The following is a 15,659-nucleotide window of genomic DNA, read 5'->3' as shown; positions in this document are numbered from 1 at the left end:
TATATATATATATATATATATATATATATATATATATATATATATATATGTGTGTGTGTGTGTGTGTGTGTGTGTGATTGATTGATTGATTGATGTTAACGTCCAACAACAACCCTGGCTACGAGAGATGTCGGGGTAGAGGGCTCCAGATTAATTTCGACCACATGAGGTTCCTTAACGTGCGCCTAAATCGGCCACAAGGAAGGTACCAAAACTTCAATCACTTGCATCGACAGAGCTGCACTCTTGTGTAATGTGGGTACGTATTCATGCCGTGAACATGATAGCATCTGGCTCGCGATACGTGTTGTTAAAAAGACGGTCTGAACTCTGCACGGAGAAACCTATACCACCATATTGTCGTGATGAAAAACTGATCACGTGCGGCCGCACCGCAGAAGGTTACAGCTAAAGGACAAGCAGTCATTTGCAAGCTTACACCGACAGACTGTTAGGTGGTGCTGCGAATAAAATACGCGAGCTTGCAAGGTAGGCGATATATTTATATATATATATATATATATATATATATATATATATATATATATATATATATATATATATATATATAATGATTGACAGCCCCATTTCTCTCGCCAGCATTCTTGCCCGAACAGTACCCGAATATATCTTTTTTTCGTTCGCATTTACACATTTGGTTAAGCACTTAGACGATAACTCACTCTTCACACGCACACAGCATGGTTTTCGCCCCAAAAGTTTGTCCTGTGAAACACAACTGCTATCGTTCACTCACGATCTTCATCTTATTCTCGTTAAAGGCGCATGCGCAGACTGTGTTTTCTTCGACGTTGCAAAGGCTTTCGACAAGGTATGTCACAAGCTACTCATTTTTAAGCTTAGTAAGCTGAATCTTGATCCTAATCTGTTTGCTTGACTAGAGCACTTTCTTCTTAATCGATCACAGTTCGTTGCATCCAATAACCGTGCACTTCTCTCCGTTTAGCCCTGCTGCATCTGGCGTTCCTCAAGGATAAGTTTTAGGCCCTCTCCACTTTCTGACATACATTAACCACTTACCCAATGATATTTCTTGGAACATTCATCTCTCTGCCGACGATTGCGTTATTCTTCGTGAAATTTCTGACACTGCTGGTACCAACATCCGGCAAAATGACATGAATGCTCTGTAAGTGGTGCGACTTGTGGTTAATGCAACTAAACCCATCTAAGTGCAAAACCATACGTTAACCAATCGTGAAGTTAAACTTCCGAAAAGGTATGCCCGCTCTGCGTGGCCGACAGATGTGCTGCCGGAGCGCATGATATTAAATTAGATGTGAAATGTGCACGGCGGCCAACAGTGTTTACAAAAGCCAACCTTCACGAAGTACAGCTTTCAGCACGTGTGGCATTTTCTAGGTTGCCCCCCCCCCCCCTCAGCTCGTGCGCTCTCTACAAAGGGTATACCAGCTGAGCCGACTAGTGTTGCCTTGACAACCGAAACTGCACTGTTGCCTTTAAACAAGGAGTATTATTCTACGCAAACGGGGCGTTCAACCGCGTCACAAAGCTACAACCGCTGGAGACTAAAACGAAAGGGTTCAGTGTAGATTTCTGCACTGCACGGACCACCACTTACCTGTACAGGAGTTGCCGAGAGCCTTCAGCGCTGAGGCACGCTGACGAATAAGGGACCGGCGTTCGGTGCCAAGCTAGCGCCAGCGCGGCGTTATCTCCGCAGCGCTTGTAAAGGAAGCCGTCGCTCGCCGCTGCGGGGTCCTTCTCCTTCCGTCAACGAGCGAAGTACAAAGTAGGGAGCGGTCGTTGCACGGAGAGAAAGAAAAATATATATATTAACGTGGCGGCACGCGAAACAAAGGGCAAGAGAATAACCCGAGTCCCTGCTATCTCGTCTTTCGTATTCTGCACTTCCAATGCGACCACCACCTCCTCTCTCGATGTCGTCTGCTATAGGCGTTGTTCAGCGCCGTCGCTGGCAGGCTTCACACCGTTCTCTCCATTGACCGCCGATGAAGCTTCTCCAGAGGTCTGCACAAGCGCGCGTGCTTACACGCACAGTCCTCAGAAGGCAAGCTGGATCACGCGCACAGTGCAACAGTGCACCCTGCAGTCGTCCCTTTTCATTTGCACAACCGGGCCACGCACTATCTACTAGTCGCCGCCGGGAACGCAGCTATTAAAAAAGACGTACCGCTGTTGCTAACAGCGGAGACGAAACTCGAATAGACGCACGGGAGAGACAGCGGGAAAAAAAAATGCATGGTGAGGAGAACGTGACGCAATCGAGCAAGGGAGAGAGAGACAGAGCGAGAGCCCTTCCGCCGTGCAGAACAGCTGTTGCGCGCGAAGCGGCACTCGCCGCTGCAGCCGCTGCGTATGCGCCGGTCTGGCGTGCATTCAAGCCGATAACAGATAGCTGGCGCGTTGCAGCATTTTCTCCGGAACAGCACTATCTCAAGAACTCTCGAATCGAAGTCGTCGCAGGCCGAGCCCTTGGGTGAAAGCTCATGATGACACGAGTCCGGACCACGAGGACGTGGATGCAGAAGTGGCCTCGTTGCGACAAACTTGACGCTAAATGGCCCGAGATTAGAAGTTGAGAAAAAATCGTTCCTTTCTGTCTCTTTCTCTTTCACGGCGTCCACTTATTCAAAACCCTTTAGGCGAGAGACGATTGTCTACCTGAAACATTAGAAGGGTTTTGTTCGACTGAAATGCGCTACCGTGTCGGTGTTTATTGTGTCAGCCTGTCGGTGTAAGCTCGCAAAGAAATGCTTGTCCTTTAGCTTTAACTCTCCCTATCACCAGCGCACCCCTCCGCCTATCGTCGCTGTAGCGTTATGTTGGCAGCATGAAAGGCACTTTATTATCTACCAGCCGATTTCAGGGGCATACTGCTTTTAGTTCATCTTTGTGGTACTTTCTTTGTTGAGCTTTGGGTGAGGTGGGGGGTACACCTTGCGTTCCAGTCTGTGGTGTTGAAGTATTGCTGAGTAGGTGATGGGTACGGTCTCTGCCCCCGCTGACGAAGACCTGGCATCTCGAGAGTAGGAGACACATCTTAGATGACATCGGAATAACCTACGAAGCACAGCACGGAGTGCGGAGAGACATTCCAAGGAAAATAAGGGAACATCTATCAATACCCCCCCTCCCCAGAAACATGCACCCGGAGTTTCACCAAGATCGAAGAAACGCACGAGCGAGAGCTCTCCACAAAAGATTCCGTAGTGCCAGGGACGTGGTCTATGTGGACGCGGCGGAGTACGCAAATGGACATAGTATGTCCATAGTTGCTACGAGTCTAGAGGGTGACTGCAGAGTTAGTGGGACGGTAAAAACATGGAAGGCAGAGGTGGCGGAGGAAGCTGCCTTAGCACTGGCAATAGCCTCCACGGAAGCTAACATCGTAGTAAGCGACTGCAAGACAGCCGTCAAGAACTATGCAAAGGGAAGAATCTCGCCGGAAGCACTGAGAATTTTAAACAACTTTCGTGGAGATCGCGACATCCACATTATTTGGGCACCCGCACACTCCTCCCTTCCCGGGAACGAAATAGCGCACAACCTGGCTCGAGAACTGACAGGCCGAGCAGGTGACACGCAACAAATACTGGGAACGGAGAGAGACCGGATGACCAGCTTTAACGAGATCACCAAACACTATAAATTGGGAAGGGCCCATTTCCCCCCGGCACACTCCTCGTTAAATAGACGGCAAGCGACGGCATGGCGCCTCTTACAAACAGATACATGTCCGAACCCGGTGGCCTACCACCGCTACTACCCGGACCTTTACACGGATAGATGTAGATTCTGTGAAGAAAGGGCGGACCTACAACATATTGTTTGGGCTTGTCCTCGTACACCCATACAGAATAAAATAATTAAGACCAGAGAGCAGTGGGAGACCGCGTTGCTCAGCTGTGCACCGGAAGACCAACTCAAGGCAATCCAGCAGGCCGAAGATGCCGCCAGGGCCCAAGGGCTCGAGGCCGTCATTTAGGTAGAGGCCTAGGTCTCAAATCTGCTGTGCACAAATAAAGTTTATTCCTCCTCCTCCTCCTCGAGAGTAGGAAGGGTTGGCCCGGCAGATTCGTTCCCCTTCAGCCCCCTCGTGCCCAGGAACCCATGTCACGCAGGTGTAAGGGATCGGAGCGCTGCGGTGCTTCAATACAACTGCGTCTATGCACGTGGTAGTTGCTAGTTGCCGCCTCTTCTGCAGTCTCAGGGTTTTGTGCGCCGGACTGTGGCAGACGCTAGCTCTCTGCCCTGAGAATCTACCACGCCCAGGGCGTAACCGTTTCATTGCGGGTATTTGGCTGCCTCGGAGTATCTGGCGTACGGATCTTGTCTGTGTCTTCGCCGTAGGGCATCCACTCGGACTTGTCTTTCCTTGTGGTACGTGAGGTGCATGTTGCGTGAAATTGGTGCTATGCACAGAGATTCACGGATGTTTGGAGGAATTCTTTCTTTTTGGCCCTTGGTGGCTATAAAGGTTTCATTGTAGCTAAGCCGTTGCAACACTGATCTTCCGGTGGGCGTGAGCGTCAGTCGCTCTGACTGGCTGGCTTTATGAGCTTCAGCTAGTTCTTGCCAGGTGTTATGTACGCCCATCTTGAGAATACTCGTAGTCGAAACAATGGGCGGTAGGCCAAGGCAATTTTGATGGCTTTGCGTATTTGAATGTTAAGTTTTTCTACCTCTGCATTATTCAACGCGAGGTTGGTCGTGCCGTATGTTATTTGACTGGTGAGGAGTGCTTGCATCACGCGTAGCGTGTCTTGTTCTTTAAGTTTGCTTCTATGGCTTGCAACTTTCCTGATGAGATGCGTGAGCTGGGATAGTGTTCGCTGTAGTCGCGGGAGGGTGGCCACCCTGGGCCCATCTTAGTGGATGTGTAGCCCTAGAACTCGTAGGGAAATCTTGGGATGCGCGTTCCAGTGAGGGTGACGTTGGGACCGGATTCATCGTAGCCGGGTGGTCTGCCTCTCGTTCTTGACTTGAGGACCAGAGGTGCCGACTTCTCGGGAGCACAGCGGAGGCTGCATTTTTGCAAGTAGCTCTTGATGGTGTCTACTGCTTCCTGTAGGTGTGTTTCTTGCGTTCCGGTGTTTGAGGCCCTTGTCCATAACGCGATATCATCGGCATAAAAAGCGTGTTATAGGGCCTAGTATGGCATCGACGAGGCTGGGTAGTTTGATCCTGGCGACGTTGAAGAGCAACGGCGATATGACCGAACCCTGCGGGGTGCCTTTGCTCGGTAGTCGGAAGCTGTCGCTGCGCAGGTTGTATATTCCAACTGTGGCCATGCGCTCCGTGAGGAAATTCCTGACATAGTCGTATGTCCGAGACCCGCAGCCCAGATAACTTCGTGACTGACGATGTCAAAAGGTCCCTTTACGTCGATGGCTAAAATCGATGATTTGCTTCTGGTGCCCAGGTGACCAATGAGGTCTTCTTTGAGTAGAAGGAAGACATATTACGTTGACAGGTTCTGCCTGAAACCGAACATAGTGTTTGGAAAAATATCTGTTCTCTTCGAGGTATGAGGTTAGCCATGCAGTTGTGTATCATATGCTCGCAAAGTTTCCCTACGCACGAGGTAAGAGAAGTTGGGCGCAAGTTCTAGATGCAGAGGTGTTGATTTGGTTTGGGGATCATGATGACCTCCGAGTGCTACCAGGCAGCCGGTAGCTCTCCTTTCTCCCAGCATGTACTGAAGTGCTGACAAAGTTTATAAATAAATAAAGGCGCTGCTGTGTTTTCTAAGAGACGTTGGAGTGTGTCTCAGATTGTGACTGCGCATTACGTAGCGCTTTCTATATCAGTGGGGCCGGCACATTCTTGTGGTGCTGCGGATCTGTTAGGCAAGCCGGATTCACGTGTGAAACAAAACAGTTATAAGACGTGAAAAGTGATGAACTAGTGAACTCAAATAGGGCACATTGGTCCAAAAAGGTTTGTTCTTTTTTGCTTTCAAGAACGATAATGAATTAATACTTTCTTATGTCTGAATATAACTGACTAAATTCCATGTGTGTGCGTGTGAGTGTGTGTGTGTCTGTGTGTGTGCGTCCGTGTGTGTGTGTGTGTGCACGTATGTGTGTGTGCACGTATGTGTGCGCGTGTGTGTGCGCGTGTGTGTGCGCATGTGTTGTGTGTGTGTGTGTTGTGTAGGCACGTGTGCGTGTATACGCGTGTGTGTGCGCGCACGTTGCGCGTGTGTGTTGTGTGTGTGCGTGTGTGTGTCTGTTGTGCGCGCGCGTCTGTGTCGTGTGCGTGTGTGTTTGTATGTCTGTATGCGCGTGTGTGTTGTGTGCATGTGTCTCTCTGTGTGCATATGTGTGTGTGTGCGTGTGTTGTGTATGTGTGTGGTGTGTGTGCGTGTGTTGTGTATGTGTGTGGTGTGTGTGCGTGTGTTGTGTATGTGTGTGGTGTGTGTGCGTGCGTGTGTGTGTCTGTGTATGCGCGTGCGTGTTGTGTGCGTGCGTGTGTGTGTGTGCGTGTGTGTCTGTGTATGCGCGTATGTGTGCGTGCGCGCGCGCGCGTTTGTGTGTGTGTGTGTGTGTGTGTGTGTGTGTGTGTGTGTGTGTGTGTTTGTGTGTGTGTGTGTGTTTGTGTGTGTGTGTGTGTGTGTGTGTGTGTGTGTGTGTGTGTGTGTGTGTGTGTGTGTGTGTGTGTGTGTGTGTGTGTGTGTGTGTGTGTGTGTGTGTGTGTGTGTGTGTGTGTGTGTGTGTGTGTGTGTGTGTGTGCACGTACTGAGCAAGAGAAAACTGTATCGGTCGTTTTTCATGTTCCTCGGCAGCTTTCTCATTGCCACTTTGCTACGTTGCTACGTTGCGAAAATCCAAAGAAGCGAATCACGAGCGCCTCGCAGGGCCCCAAAGTGAAACGACCTCGATTAATAACAAAGCGAAGTTTACTTATACACTATATTGCTTCGCGTCCTAACCGCTTATATATATATATATATATATATATATATATATATATATATATATATATATATATATATATGGAGAGAGAGAGAGAGAGCTCGTGATTTTCGATTCCCATAAATATCTTAACGGAAACGAGCACGATATTCAAGGGCTTCATTGATATTCCTAAATTTTCTATAATTGGCCTACACCTTTCTTGGGCAACTGTGTACATATGTACCACCGGATTTCCGGCTTATACAGCATGGAATTTCGACCGGAAAAATTTTGCCAGTGAGCCAATCTCTATTCTTCGTAATAAAACAATAACTAACGACATAAGACATGTACTATTTATAATGTCGGCTCATGGGTATCTATATAGAGCCCACTAACCTCATAATGGAACAGTGCATGATGTTCAGCGGATTTTTTTTTATTCTTGTATATTTATATATTTGGGCGATGCACCCTTGGACCATTGGATGATGACCATCATCATCATCAGCAGCACCAGCAGCAGCAGCCTATTTTTATGCCCACTGCAGGTCAAAGGCCTTTCCCTGCGATCTCCAATTACCCCTCTCCTTCGCCAGCCGATTCCACTTTGCGCCTGCAAATTTCCTAATTTCATCCACCCACCTAGAATGCTGCCGTCCTGCACTGCGCTTCCCTTCCCGGCATTGACACCCATTCTGAAGCTCTAATGGTCTACCGGTTATCTAACCTACGCATTACATGGCCTGCCCAGCTCCATATTTTTCTTTAATGTCTACTAAAATATCGGCTATCCTCGTTTTCTCTCTGATCCAAACGGCTCTCTTCCTGTCTCTTAACGTTACGCCAAACATCTTTTTCGTTCCATCGCTCTTTGCGTGATCCTTAACTTGTTCTTGAGCTTCTTTGTTAACCTCTAAGTTTCTGCCCCATATGTTAGCACCGGTAGAATGCAATGATTGTACACTTTTCAACGACAGTGGTAAGCTCCCAGTCAGGATTTGGTAATGCCTGCCGTATGCAGTCCAACCCATTTTAAACCTTTTGTAAATTTTTTCTCATGATCAGTACCCCCTGTGAGTAATTGACCTAGATAAACGTACTCCTGTACAGACTCCAGGGGCTGACCGGCGATCCCGAATTATTGATCCTGAGTTATTGCTGTTGAACATATTCTTTGCCTTCTGTGTATTAATCTTCAACCCCACTCTTACTTTCTCGGTTAAGGTCCTCATTCATTTGTTATAATTAGTCCCCAATGTTGCTGAACAGGACAATGTGCAAAGCGAAGGTTGCCGAGATATTCGCCGTTGATCGTCACCCCTAAGCATTCCGAATCTAATAGCTTGGGTATGTATCACTGTAACACAAGTGTTATAGGAGCGTTAAATGTGTTTACGTATACGTTGTATTTATCTCTCAATACACCTATAAACCCGATTTTTCCCTCTTCTAACACCCTACTTCGCCTTAGGGCTCATTCAAACCGGCTATTAAGAAGAGAGCTTGCGCGACCGACCTCGACCGCCGTCCAAGGAGCGATTCGCGGCCGCAGGTGTTCACACAAGCGCGACCTGCCCGTCGGCACACCGGAATGTTCTCGCGATGTATGCCGCTCGCCATGATTACACCGTCATCGCAACGTAATATAAGCGTCAGCGCATACTGACGTCCTGCTCCTTCCTACGCCAGTGATTGGTTCATTAGGTTAACAACGGCATCGCGCGACAAAAGGTCGATCAGCCGAGCGACTTACCCAAGATAGTCGATTTTTGACTAAAGCAACCATTTGCGACCGCTTGCTTTACGACCAGCTTGGTCGCGCGACCTCCGTGAGTGGCCCATGTGTGAGCCCTTAGTCGTTATATATATAGGGGTACGCGAACAGTGGCGTACCAACTATTTCACGAGTAGAAAACCGCCGATACGATAATAAAATGTAATCGATGGATTCCGGCTCATTGCAAGAGGTAGCATAAAGCGGATACTGCCAGATCACATTTGTGCAAGTTAAAATTAGGTGGTAGAATACGGCAACGGGCAGCCTGGTAAATAATAATCGAATTTATTTATTTCCAATACTGTGAGCCCTGCCGGGCTGTTACAGGGTGGGAATACAGAGCACAAAGTTCACGCAAAGAACGCAGTCAAGTTTTCTTCAAAACAGTCAACCCTGTTATTGCTCGGAAACACACAAGAATTCAAGTTATTCCACTCAACAATTGCCTTGACAATAAAAGAGTGCTTAAAGACATCAACTCTTGGCACATAAGGCATTATAGCGTGATTGTGGTTAGTTCGTGGTGAAACCCTTCCAGGAGGCTTCAAATACAAACTGGAATTCAGGTTCAGCTTATTGTGATAGAGTTGATATAAAAACTTAAGGCGCGCGATTTTCCTGCGCACAGCCAACGTAGTGAGACCAGCCCTGGCGAGCATGGAGGTTACTGAGTGCGTTTCGTCGTAATCAGAAAAAATAAACCTAACCGCCATTCGCTGAATGCGCTCTAATTTATCTGTTATGTATTGTTGATGAGGGTCCCAAATTATGCAAGCATACTCTAAATTTGGTCTAACAATGGTAGTGTATGCCTTAAGTTTAATATCTGGTGCAGCATCTCTCAATTTACGCCGTAACAAACCAAGCTTGCGCTGGGCTGATCCACATATGTTTTCGACGTGTTCATTCCAGTTGAGGTTACTAGTGATAGTTACGCCAAGATACTTCAGCTTTGTGGAACGCTTAATGACATTATTATTTACAGCGTACGAAAACATCAACGGAGTTTTCTTATTCGTAACTGTCATGCAAACAGGTTTATCAAAATTGATTTGCATATGCCATTTTTCACACCAGTTATAAATTCGACATAAAGCATCATTTAGTCGTTCTTGATCAGAAACACTTTTAACGCGACAAAACAAGAGGCAGTCATCGGCAAACAACCGCACTTCAATCATAGGATGTACATCAGTTGCTATATCATCAATATACAGTAGGAACAAAATTGGACCCAAGACCGAGCCCTGAGGTACACCTGATGATACAGGAAGGAAAGAGGAGCACTCGCCATCTATTTCAACAAACTGTTGTCTGTTGTGTAAGTAGGCCTGAATCCACTTAATAATTTTTGAATTTGCATTATATCCATAAAGATTTTCAATTAGCTTGCTATGGCTAACCCTATCAAATGCGTTTGATAAATCCAGAGCGATGACATCAACTTGTTCGCGACAATTAAGGGCTTCTGCAAAACTGTGTATTGTTTCAAATAATTGCGTGACAGTTGACAGACGCCTTCGAAAACCATGTTGTTTGTTGTAAAAAATGTTATTGTTTTCAATATATTCTACTAACTGTTTACTAATTATATGTTGTAAGATTTTGCAAGCCGTACAGGTTATGGAAATCGGACGGTAGTTCCTAATGTCTAGCCTGTCTCCAGCCTTATAAACAGGCACAATCTTCGCTAATAACCATTGTCTTGGTAATGCACCATTTATTAATGACAGAGAAAAGATTTTAACCAAGAAGCATGCAATCCATTCACAGTACCGCTTTAAATACTCATTCGGTATTTTGTCAGTACCAGGAAACTTTTTTAAGTCAAATTTTAGCAACATGTCGACTATACCTTTTTTAGAGATAAAAATGCTATCCTTAGTATGGTCCTCGCATTCTAAATCTATTGCAGCACTCTCATCTCTTCGGCTGAATACAGAACCGAAAAAAGTGTTGAATTCTTGGGCAATAATTTGCAGATTGTTGCACACGGTATCATTTACTACTATTCCATTGATTGAAGGCTTTGATCGGGCAACGTATCGCCAAAATTTTTGAGGTGATGTTTTGAGGTAATTAGTCAGTGTTGTAGCAAAAAAAAAAAGACTTTTAGACGCTCTTAATTTCTGACGAACTTAAGTGCTAAGGGCCGATATTCTCTCAGGATTTTTTTGGTTTTCGTTGCCGCGCACGACGTAGCTGACGTTTTAAATGTATTAACTCACGAGAAACCCATGGATTGCTTCTATGTGAACGCTTAGTTCTTTTTGGGACAAAGAGAACTAAGCAAAAATTGCCGGTTAGGACACCATTCTCGGTTCCAAGAATAACTTAGATGCATAGTCTGTAGATATTGCTAAAATTATAGACTTTTTTGTTTTCCGTCAAAGAAAACTGCCTATATGCACAGTTGGCGGCAGCACACTGCAGATATCACCGGAACTTTTACAGAAGCTCCTGCTAAAGAATCGGCTATTTCATTAAGCTGAATGTCTTGGTGGCCGGGTACCCATACTACATGAACTAAACTTAAGTGTGACGGAGCTAGCGTACAAAACGTGTTCAAAGCTGTCGAATTTGTAGACGCGTTAAGCGCGCTGCATACAAATAGAGAATCTGTGAGGATAACAACCAGAACTTTCGGAATATTGTCAAGATTGTAGCCAGCTCCTTGTTTTTAAGTAGAGAAATTATTTTGGCTGTTCTCTATTCTGGAAGAATCCAAGCATTTCTTAGATAATGATTCACCTTGTTGAGAAGGTCTTCAGCAGACATTGGAAACAAAATTTTTAGCACGGCATTGGAAATGCCGTCGGGAACTGGGACTGAGATAGGCAGAGATCTATAACGATATTGCAAAGCTCTGACACTGTGACTTCCACAAAGTCATCTGCGATGGGAGGCCTTAATGGCCCATTCGCCAAATGTGATGTTAAGCGCTGCGCTAAGCCTTTTCCTACGAATTCTAAAGAAGCAGCTATCTCGCGTGGCGAAAGAATTATGGACGCAATATTCGCTGATGTCGGTATGAACTTTCTATATCGAAGGAATCTGAACGGAGCATTTTTGTTGCTGGGCTTGCAGAGGAAGTCACAATGTTTTTTATCATACTCGTCTTTGGCATTCGATACTGTTCTCTTGAATGTAGCAGCTTCGAACTTATAATTACTCCACTTACTCGGACATTGATTGTAAAGTAGCTTTTTTTCTAAGCGGCTTTTCATTGTCTATAATCCCGTGTGCACATTGAATTTTCCCAAAGAGAGGTAGTACTTTTCTCTTTGTTAGCATTAAACTGAAACTCTTTAAAGGAACATTTTAATACCGAGCAATGCCTCATGGCTTTGATGTCATCCGGCACCGCTGTCTATAGGAGCCGAGGGCCGTTTTCAAGACACTCTGAAATTTTTGGTAATTGACAAAAGTGCGCGCCGGAGACACTAAAGAAATAAGAGGTCAAACAATGTCAAAACTAATAGGTAGATGATCACTGTTTGAGGCAGAGTCGACAGTAGACCAAGATGTGACGAAAATCCCCGAACTGACAAATGTTAGATCCAATGATGATTTAGAAAGACCTTGAATAAACGTAACTACTTTCGTGTATAAGCAACAACAATTTTGATTAATTGCCCAGTCCGATAATCGCTTTCTACATGAGTCTTTCTACATGAGTCGCTTTCTGCATGAGTAATTAAAAGTCTTCGGCTATAACAATTCCTCTCGTATAATATTTCACAACGGCATCAAGGTGACGAATATACTGAATACCTGTGGGAAAATATGTATTAACTAAGGAAAATGGAGAACAACCAGGAATAGTTAGATCTATTGCTAGTATATATCTTGCACTCTGTAGATATACTGGTAGGATATTTTCTTGCTTTGTGGCATAATTTAGTTGTTATCAAGAAAGCAAGCACTCCGTCTCTCGATGGACGATCCAATCGAAATAAACGTAAATATCCTGTGTGAAAATCTTGGCCATTTGAGAGCCGAGTCGCCTGCAAAATAATGTCGGGAGAAAATTATGAACAAAGATATGTTAAATCTGTAACTGGAGAAATAATGCAACGGCAGTTCCACTTTAATATCTTTATGTAACATATGACGAATAATGCCTACTTTAGAAACCGCTTGCTCTAAAATACTGTCTTTTTAAAAGATCTGTCTTCCAAAGACTTTCTTTACCGTACTTTATGGGCTTAGATGGAGAGACAGAGCTGGAAGAATTAAGATTAGCATTTATCTTATAAAGACTATCTTTAACAAGCATTTGGTTTTTCAGTGCGGGACAGTGATCGATGGATTATCATTAGGTGATCTTGTGCATTTAAGCGTCGGGAGATACATTTCTGCATTCTGTTTGTTTTCCGACACTGATCCGGAGAAGCATCCGTTGTCGGACTGCTGAGGTGAAGTTGATGGCCTTGTATTTTCAGCGTTTTCTTCAATAACTGGCAAAGGATCGATCAGCTGCTCAGCGTTGGATGTAAGGGGATGAGTAGGAATCTACGAGCTAGCATTAGAACTCGCTAAAGGACTGAACAGCTGAATCATTTGTGATGTCAACACTTGAGCTAGTCTCCGACAGGCGTGATGTTAATTGTTCCATAACTTTTGACAGCGCGTCTTCGACCGCTGTCGCAATAGAATCAGAAAGGGCTGAGTCTGCAACCACTCCTTGCATATCCCTTAGATCTCCCCTGGACCTCAAGAGCAGCAATACGGCGTGAGCAACATCTCCTTTCAATTACATCTTTAAATTGAATTTCCTGTGATCTTGCAGGACAATTCGAGTAGTTGGCGGGGTAACCACCACCACAGAGACAACATTTCTCTTCCTTTGACGAACAATCACCAAAATTGTGGCTGTCTCCACAAGCACGGCAGCGGGGTGCAGATCTGCAGCTCCCGACACTGTGGCCAAATCGCCAACATTTGTTACATTGTACAATGCATGGATCCAGAGCTTCTACCTTGTAAATTAGGGGCCAGACCTTGATTTCTGCTTGCCGCATCGTCCCAGCACATGTAACTATGAATGACTCTGTTGGGATCTTCGTCTTGTCAATCACTCGACCACACCGGTAAACGGAGATGACTCCAGCCACCGAGAACATGTCTAAAATCTCTTCAGGGGTTAAAGTGACGTTCATCCCTCGTACAATGCCTCCAGAGCATGCGAGATGTGGCGGTACGAAACAGCTCACCGGATGGGAAGCAAATGTGGAACAATTGAGTAGTTCCTTGACACATGTTCTGGTCTGGCAAGCAACATGATATACCTCCTCTGCCAAACTGGCGAACCTCAGTGATCTGTCAGAAGCGAGCCGTCGCCTTCTGCAATTCCACCTGAATCGTCTTTGGGTTCTTCATACTGATAATAACCCCGTCGGTAAAACTCAAGCGGCAGCTCCCGGGGAGCTACTGAGGCTGACCACAAGAAAGTCCTGAAGAACAGGTGATGATACAGACATCAAGGAAGGCCGACTAACTCAGAAACACATAAGAATATTCAAGCGGAAGGGGAAAAATGTAACGTAAAATAACAAGTTCAACAAAGAAAATCCCACCCGACAGTTGACCTAAGCCCACAAAGCAGGAGATGCCGATACATCGATCGAACGATCTCGAGGTAGGCTAGCTCGGCTGCGCATTGAACCTGGACGGCAGCAGCGGCTATGCAGCGGCACCCGTCAGAATCGTCTTCGTTGGTAAAGGAACGTGGCACCCCTTATAGTATGGAAGATCAGTGCCTACAGTAATTGGCACGCCGTCCCCTGGATGTGACGGACATAGAGGACCTAAAGTAGCAAAAGTGGTAGAACGCTCACCCCGCACTGTTGTAATAGATGGAAAGTGAGGTATACGTTGGAACGCGTGATGATACGGCTTGTGTGGGATTGAGGATAGGGTTCGGGGACGATCCTTGTACAAGTGTAGGCGCTGAAACACTGTTCGCAGAATTGAGAGATAGCGCGATCGGTGCTCATTACGATCGGTCATTAAGGGCAGGTGAGGGTTTGGGATTATCGCTTTGATGGCATTTTGATATAGAAAATCCCGTTCGCAGCGTGCCCAGTTATAAGAAAGAAAAGATAACGGAATAAAACTGCTTTAACTTATGCACCTACCCATTAAGACCACGAGACTGAAGACGCGTACTGTCCAGGTCTTCTTCAATCTTACAGCCGCTGTTATGACCTTTATATTTCGAGAAAACAAACTCACCGGTATGAATGTGGTTAGGATAGTGCAATACCGGGTATTTTGGTCAATTCAATACTGAAATTCCTTGCATGATGTCGTCAATTTTCCGCGACTCGCTCATCCTGCGGACCTGCAAGGTCTAAATTCGTATCCAAAGCTTGTGACCGTGCAAGTAAGGCCAGCTAAATGAAGAACCAGTACCTGCAAGGGATGAGTTCGGGAGCAACATATCATTGTAGACTGAATGTGAATTGCAATAGAAAAGGTGACGAAACGGGCAAGAGCTACAGCTTGGGAAATTTGGTAACGGTGCATTTTGATGGTGTTCACAGTGCATACACACTCTGCGTGTCTTCTTTTCTTTTTCCTTCTACATAATGTGTGCGCTGTGAGCACCGTTAAAAGTGACGAAGCGGTGGTGGGGGAGCAAATGATACCATGAGGCCATATGCTCGATTTCATTTCATTTATTTGGTTCCTAAGACAGTGTCTCTATGGGAGGAGCTCGAAGTGTTATAGTTCATGCAGTTCGTGCGGAAATGAATGCAACGGATGCCAAACGCCTGAGACATGACGTGCCTAATCGTCGCGTTCGCCAACATGAAAAGACTTGTCTGTCAGGTGTGTGCAACGGGATTATGCACCAGAGTAAGTACTACTCTCCTTTGTCCTACTTTCACCCCCTCTGTGCCAGGGAGTGGTTTCTCTCCGTTTTAATCTGTGTGGGTTGACCCGACGTGACCTAAGTTCACCCCATC

At 45.8% G+C, this 15,659-nt stretch overlaps 1 protein-coding gene across 2 annotated transcripts in view; it reads right to left on the bottom strand.

Moving 5' to 3' along the window:
• The window catches only part of LOC142572350 (sodium/potassium/calcium exchanger 5-like), a 50,267-nt gene extending 48,037 nt beyond the window's left edge, over positions 1-2,230 (bottom strand). The window contains exon 1 of one of the 2 annotated variants that reach the window (XM_075681401.1): positions 1,604-2,230. The gene's annotated coding sequence lies outside the window, so the exon portion shown is untranslated. Of the gene's footprint in view, positions 1-1,041; positions 1,181-1,603 lie in introns of those variants that run through there. The other variant, XM_075681402.1, reaches the window with a different exon arrangement.
• Positions 2,231-15,659: the final 13,429 nt, after the last annotated feature.

The sequence above is a fragment of the Dermacentor variabilis genome, chromosome 2 (genome assembly GCF_050947875.1).
Source record: "Dermacentor variabilis isolate Ectoservices chromosome 2, ASM5094787v1, whole genome shotgun sequence".
NCBI lineage: Eukaryota > Metazoa > Arthropoda > Arachnida > Ixodida > Ixodidae > Dermacentor > Dermacentor variabilis.
Note: the sequence above shows the minus strand (reverse complement) of the source record. Positions and strands in the feature narration are given on the sequence as shown.